The sequence below is a fragment of the Medicago sativa genome, chromosome 6 (genome assembly GCF_051527215.1).
Source record: "Medicago sativa cultivar Bolivia chromosome 6, Bolivia_mono, whole genome shotgun sequence".
Lineage (NCBI taxonomy): Eukaryota > Viridiplantae > Streptophyta > Magnoliopsida > Fabales > Fabaceae > Medicago > Medicago sativa.
The window spans coordinates 2,741,096-2,746,891 of NC_140754.1; the positions used below are offsets into that span (position 1 = coordinate 2,741,096).

Genomic DNA, 5,796 nt, shown 5'->3' on the forward strand with positions numbered 1-5,796 from the left:
ACTGTTGAGTAACAACTTTGATATGAAGGACCTAGGAGAAGCTGATGTAATTCTTGGCATCAAGATTACTAGAACAGATAAAGGAATTTCCTTGGATCAGTCTCATTATGTTGAGAAGATATTAAGGAAATACAACTACTTTGATTGTAAACCTGCAAGCACACCCTATGATCCAAGTGTAAAACTTTTTAAGAACACTGGAGATGGTGTTAGACAAACTGAATATGCGAGCATCATTGGCAGTCTCAGATATACCACTGATTGTACTAGACCAGACATTGCCTATGTCGTGGGACTCTTATGCAGATTTACAAGTAGGCCAAGCAAGGAGCATTGGCATGCTATTGAGAGAGTCATGAGATACCTGAAAGGGACTATGACATTAGGACTGCATTATCAAAAATATCCTGCTGTACTTGAAGGGTACAGTGATGCAGATTGGAACACCTTGTCGGATGATTCCAAAGCGACCAGCGGCTATATATTTAGCATAGCTGGAGGAGCTGTTTCTTGGAAGTCTAAGAAGCAGACCATTCTGGCTCAGTCCACAATGGAATCTGAGATGATAGCACTAGCTACTGCTAGTGAAAAAGCAAGTTGGCTAAGATCCTTGCTAGCTGAAATCCCTTTATGGGAGAAACCGTTACCAGCTGTGTTAATTCATTGTGATAGTACCGCGGCTATTGCAAAGATTAAGAATCGTTATTACAATGGTAAGAGACGACAGATAAGACGAAAACACAGCACGATTAGAGAGTGTATCTCTAATGGAGCGGTTAGAGTTGATTTTGTACGTACGAATGAAAACTTAGCTGATCCTTTGACGAAAGGACTTAATAGAGAGAAAGTCCAAGAAACATCCAGTAGGATGGGACTAATGCCTATAGCCCACAAATGATGGTAACCCGACCTATATAACTGGAGATCCCAAGACTTAGGTTCAATGGGTAAAAACAAGTCATGAAGTGGTAGAACATGCTATGAGAGAAAGAATATAGAAAGCATGATCCTGCAGCGAAAGAAGGATGAGGTAATAGTAACTCTTAATGAGATCTATACTCTATGTTGAGTGGGGTACACAGCTACAGGAGTACCCTTGATAGACTCACCTATACGAATGTGGAACTTAGGCCGGTCCTATGGAATTTTGAGGCAGAATTCCTAGAGCATTCGTTAAAACCGGGATACACGTGCAGGGCCTTAAAACGCACGGGCTTTTAGAATACACCTATGAAAAGGTTTGTGTGTGGATTCTATGTCTGAGATAGAGTTCAATGCTGTAAGCAACTCTTGTTAAATCAGAATACCTTCCACTATGCAAAGGTTCAAGTTGTTAACAACACCTTTGTATATTAGCAAATCTTATGGAAACGTTTTACGTTATTTCTCGAAACCATTTTGAAGTCAAGTGGGGGATTGTTGGAACACTAGTTAAAGTCTAGTGAGAAAATTGGAAAGAAAGAAAAACACTATGAGAAACTAGTGTGTGGGTATGTGACTTAAAAATGTCCCACATTGGAGAGTCACCCCAACTAGTAAGTGTTTATATAAGGGTGGGGTGACCTCCAAGGGTGTGCCCTTGGGGTACCCATTTTTGTGAACGGGTGAACGCTTACAAAAATGTATATATCACGCGCGACGACGACGCCGTCGTCCGTCCGACCGGCCGGGCCGGGCTTGGGTCGTGGGTCGTGGGTTAGAAAAATTGATATATATTTTTTGTCACTTGAAAATGTTAAATTAATTAATTAATTTTTCATTATACGAAAGCGTTACGCGTAACAAATTGATGTGTTACATTCCGACCCGATCCAAACCCGTATCCAGAAGCTTCCGGATATTTCCAATTAAGGAAACGCGTTTGCTTGAGGATTAAGCAAACTTAATCCCCAAGTCACGCGTAAAACGCGTTTGCTTAAGGATTAAGCAAACTTAATCCCCAAGTAATTCTCACGAACTCTGCCTATAAAAGGAGAGCTCGCCCCACTCATTCTTCAGACCAAAATCTCACAGTTGATGCTTCCTGTGCGATTTTCTCTCTTCTCCCTTCGATTTTAAATCGTTCTTCTTCTTCTACTCCTTTCTGTCCCATCGGTTTCGAATAGAGCGGTTACGTACCGTATCGAGTGGCTTCGATCAAACGATTGAACCATACTTTGAGGTGTAATTCTCGAGCGACTATATACTGTGCAGTATATACTAGTAACAGTGATCTGGGCTGTTTTATCCTAGAGACGGCGTGGTTGTTAATCTACCTTGCACAAACTAGGGTAGTGCCGCGAAACGTCTTAAAGAAAGCGACCTGGTCGTGACTCACCCAGTAATTTCGTTCGGTATAATTTTTTTTTTAAACGAAAAACAACAAATTAACTATTATGCGGTTGGGATAGAAGAAGGGTGACATGAGTTCCATATTATCAATCGCGCCGCTTTTGAAGAGATCTTGAAGAAGCATAGCGATGTCAAGTTCCACTGTGACGCCTTCCGTCTGTCATCCATGCTTACTGGTTCCAGATGTCGCGTTAAGATTGCATTCCAATTGCATATTCACATCTGCTTTTAAGGTTAAGGGGGAGAAATCTCTCAAATATCCCTTTTTTGTCTTTGCAATAGCAGTTATTCCGCTAGCAGCTATAGCGGTTTTGTGCAATATCCCAGATAAACAACATAACTTGAGTTTTACACATGCTTATATGGAATTCATTTTCGCAAACTAGGCCTTTGTCAAAAAATTAAATACTTTCTCAAACAATAATAACAACTTTCCATTTAAATATACTCAAGTAATTAACCTCAAATAATTTTCCATATGTTTGATTATTACGAATTATTTTTGGGTACATGTAACGTCCCAGACTGCTTACCGGGTTTTCAGCGTGTTTTGTCCTCACTCGCACGCTTACCGGGTTTTCAGCGTGTTTTGTCCTCACTCGCACGCTTACCGGGAAACTTCCCGGTAGGTCACCTGTAACATCCCGCTCGTCTGCTAATGGAAATTTTATCTGACAAACGTATCAGAGGACTAAGAGTCATAGAAAACAAGTTTGGTGAAGAATGTTATGAACGATGGAGGATATTATTAAGCGATATTAGTAAAGTATGGACTTATGTACTAGAGTCAAGCTAAACACGTTTAAAGCAAGGGCAATTGGGTAATTGCACGTGGTAAGGATATTTATTTGGTTTTCTTCCAAAATATCTCATTCCTTTCCATCTTTCCTCTCTCTAGGTTTGGGGAAAAAGGAATTTGCTCTTCCTTCTCTCTACTCTTCTCCATCGCCCTCTTCCCTCACTCACTCCATCAATCCTTTCCAAATCTTTCTCTTTTTATGGCAAGGTTCTAAATTATGTTCTCTCATCATCTCTTGAGTTAAGGAAACTTGGGGTTTTGTTTGATTTCTCTATGTCTCATCTCAAGAATGGATTCAAGATTTAGGGTTTGGTTTTGTGGTAATATGGAAGATGGTTCAAGCTAGGTTTACTTCAAGATTAAGAATCATGGTGTTTGTGTGTCAAGAAAGAGCAATAGGATGGATTGGATTAAGTCAAGGAAACAAGTGTTCAAGAGCTAGGATGGGAGATTGCTTGAGCTAGAGGCTTGGAGCTATCACAAGAACATGTCTAGGTGAGTTCCATAGATAGATTACCCACCTTTGGGATTGATTAATCTTGTAGAAAATCATGATTCTATGTTAGTTTAGATTTTATGGAACTTTAGTACCCCAAGCCAATCCTAGTTGTTTATATGTTAAAATTGCCATGATATATGTTTAAATAAGTCTATACATGTTGTTGGAAGAGTTTGGTGCATTACAGGGTCTAATTGGACGAATTTTGGGTCGAAAATGGCGAAAACCCGTAGCCGAAAACACCGATAACGCAAAATTCGCAGCGCTGCGCCTGTACAAGGGCGCTAGGCGCCCACACACAGGGAGCTAGCGCTAGGCGCCCTACTCCTGGCGCCAGGCGCCCCAGACAGGACAACGTTCGCGTTGTTCTGCGTTCGGGTGCTTGGGGGCAGTCGTGTGGGGGTCCGTAGCGATCGTTTCGACGTGTTCTTTTGCTGTTTTCACTTATTTTTCTACTGGAACAAGTTTGGCTTTATCAAATCATGGAATTTATAAATGGCTTGAAACTTGGGTTTATGGCATTTTCGGTCTTTAGAAATTATTGAAAATTTGCACACATCGTCAATTGATCCTTGCATCATTAATCGTGGCAATCTTAGCATGTAACACAAGGATGGCTCAAGAGAGTTTAAGCATGTTGGGGTAGCAATGAACTATGAAAGGGAATGTATGTAGAGCCTCGGCTTAGCTAGTCGAGAACTAGAAAGATAGCAAGAATCCCTAGAATGATAAGACGCGAAGTGTAATCTCTTCGCACATGAGCTAGAATAACTTAGCTAGTACGTAAGTTGTGGAATGATAAGTTATTTCTCTCCACCATGTTAAGTATGAATAAGTATAAGTTACCATTAATCGGATCGATCAAGGTTCCGAGGTAAACAAGCAAGTATGTATATGTTTAACTTATATGCGCGACAAGACCATGATTAATATGTGTAGGTGGCATGTCTCTTGCTATCCACATCAGGGGGATACAAGGGGTTCTCGTAATGAGAACGATTCAAGCCGTAAGGGACCCGCATGTCACCGAGTAAGCAAGACGTAGGTGTTCGTGTCTCTTGTTATCCACGCCAGGGGGATACGGGAGGTTCTCGACCTAAGGGGAACGGTTTAAGCCGCAAGGGACCCGCACGACACCGAGGGAGTCCGATGTACGTACATCGGTCATGTATGGGATTGATCTCGGGGTTACTCCACCCGGGACTATCCGTAAAATGAATCAAGATAATAACTGTTTGTTCAACGCTAACCTAATGAATGAACTTAGATACGTTTATGCACGATATGTTTATGTTATGTTTATGTAAGAATGAATTCATGCACGTTTATGTTTAAGAACAAGAGCATGAAATGCTATTAGACGAAAGCAAGATATGTATAGGACAAGTAAAGAAAGCTATGCCCGTGACGACCTTAGGTTTCCCTAATCGTCCGGATTAGAATCATGTCATGAATATGCTATGTATTTTATGTTTAGGCCTTGTTACGTATAGCGTACACTTGGCAATGCGGTTTAGGTTCCCTCAACCGCCATGACATGTATAGGTGAGAAGCCTATAACAAGTAAGATATGACTATGACGGCTCTAGTATGCACTACCGTCTAAGTCTGCAAGTCCCCACACACGTATAATCAACCGTCAGGTTGTAATGTAGACACGTGGTGACCGTAGGTTTTCCCTTGAGGTTGCCTATAGCCTAGGATTTAGGGGAACTCACTGAGACATTATGTCTCATCCCAATCCTTATTTGTTTCAGATAAGCAGGATGTTTATGCATGTTCGGAGCCGGATGAATATTACTTCAAGGGTTCGTTCGTAAAGTTGCAGGACGATATGGACATCAAGGATGTATTTTTATGTATGGATGAGTTGTGTTGTATTATTATTTATACGAACGTAACTTGATGTAAATATTATTCATTCGAAGTTTTTAATTGTTGTATATTTTAATGTATCCAGTACTAATATTAACGCACGTGCCAGACTTTCTAGATACGTCTGGTATGGGTGTTACAATTGGTATCAGAGCAGGTCGATTCAGACCGTGCCTTGGGTCATTAAATTACAACTAAGGTAGTGGGACCATTGGGTTCCGGGTAAAAGTTCTAATTATTGTTGTTAGTTGAGCCTGATCAACTCAATTTAGCATTCAACTATTAGAATGGA

The 5,796-nt window shown here is 40.8% G+C and overlaps 1 long non-coding RNA gene across 1 annotated transcript; it reads left to right on the plus strand.

The window, feature by feature from the left end:
* Positions 1–3,440: 3,440 nt before the first annotated feature.
* LOC146912029 (uncharacterized) lies at positions 3,441–5,576 on the plus strand. Its single transcript, XR_015015265.1, has 2 exons — positions 3,441–3,625; positions 5,387–5,576. It is a non-coding gene; the product is annotated as an uncharacterized LOC146912029 (long non-coding RNA).
* The last annotated feature ends 220 nt before the right edge of the window (positions 5,577–5,796 follow it).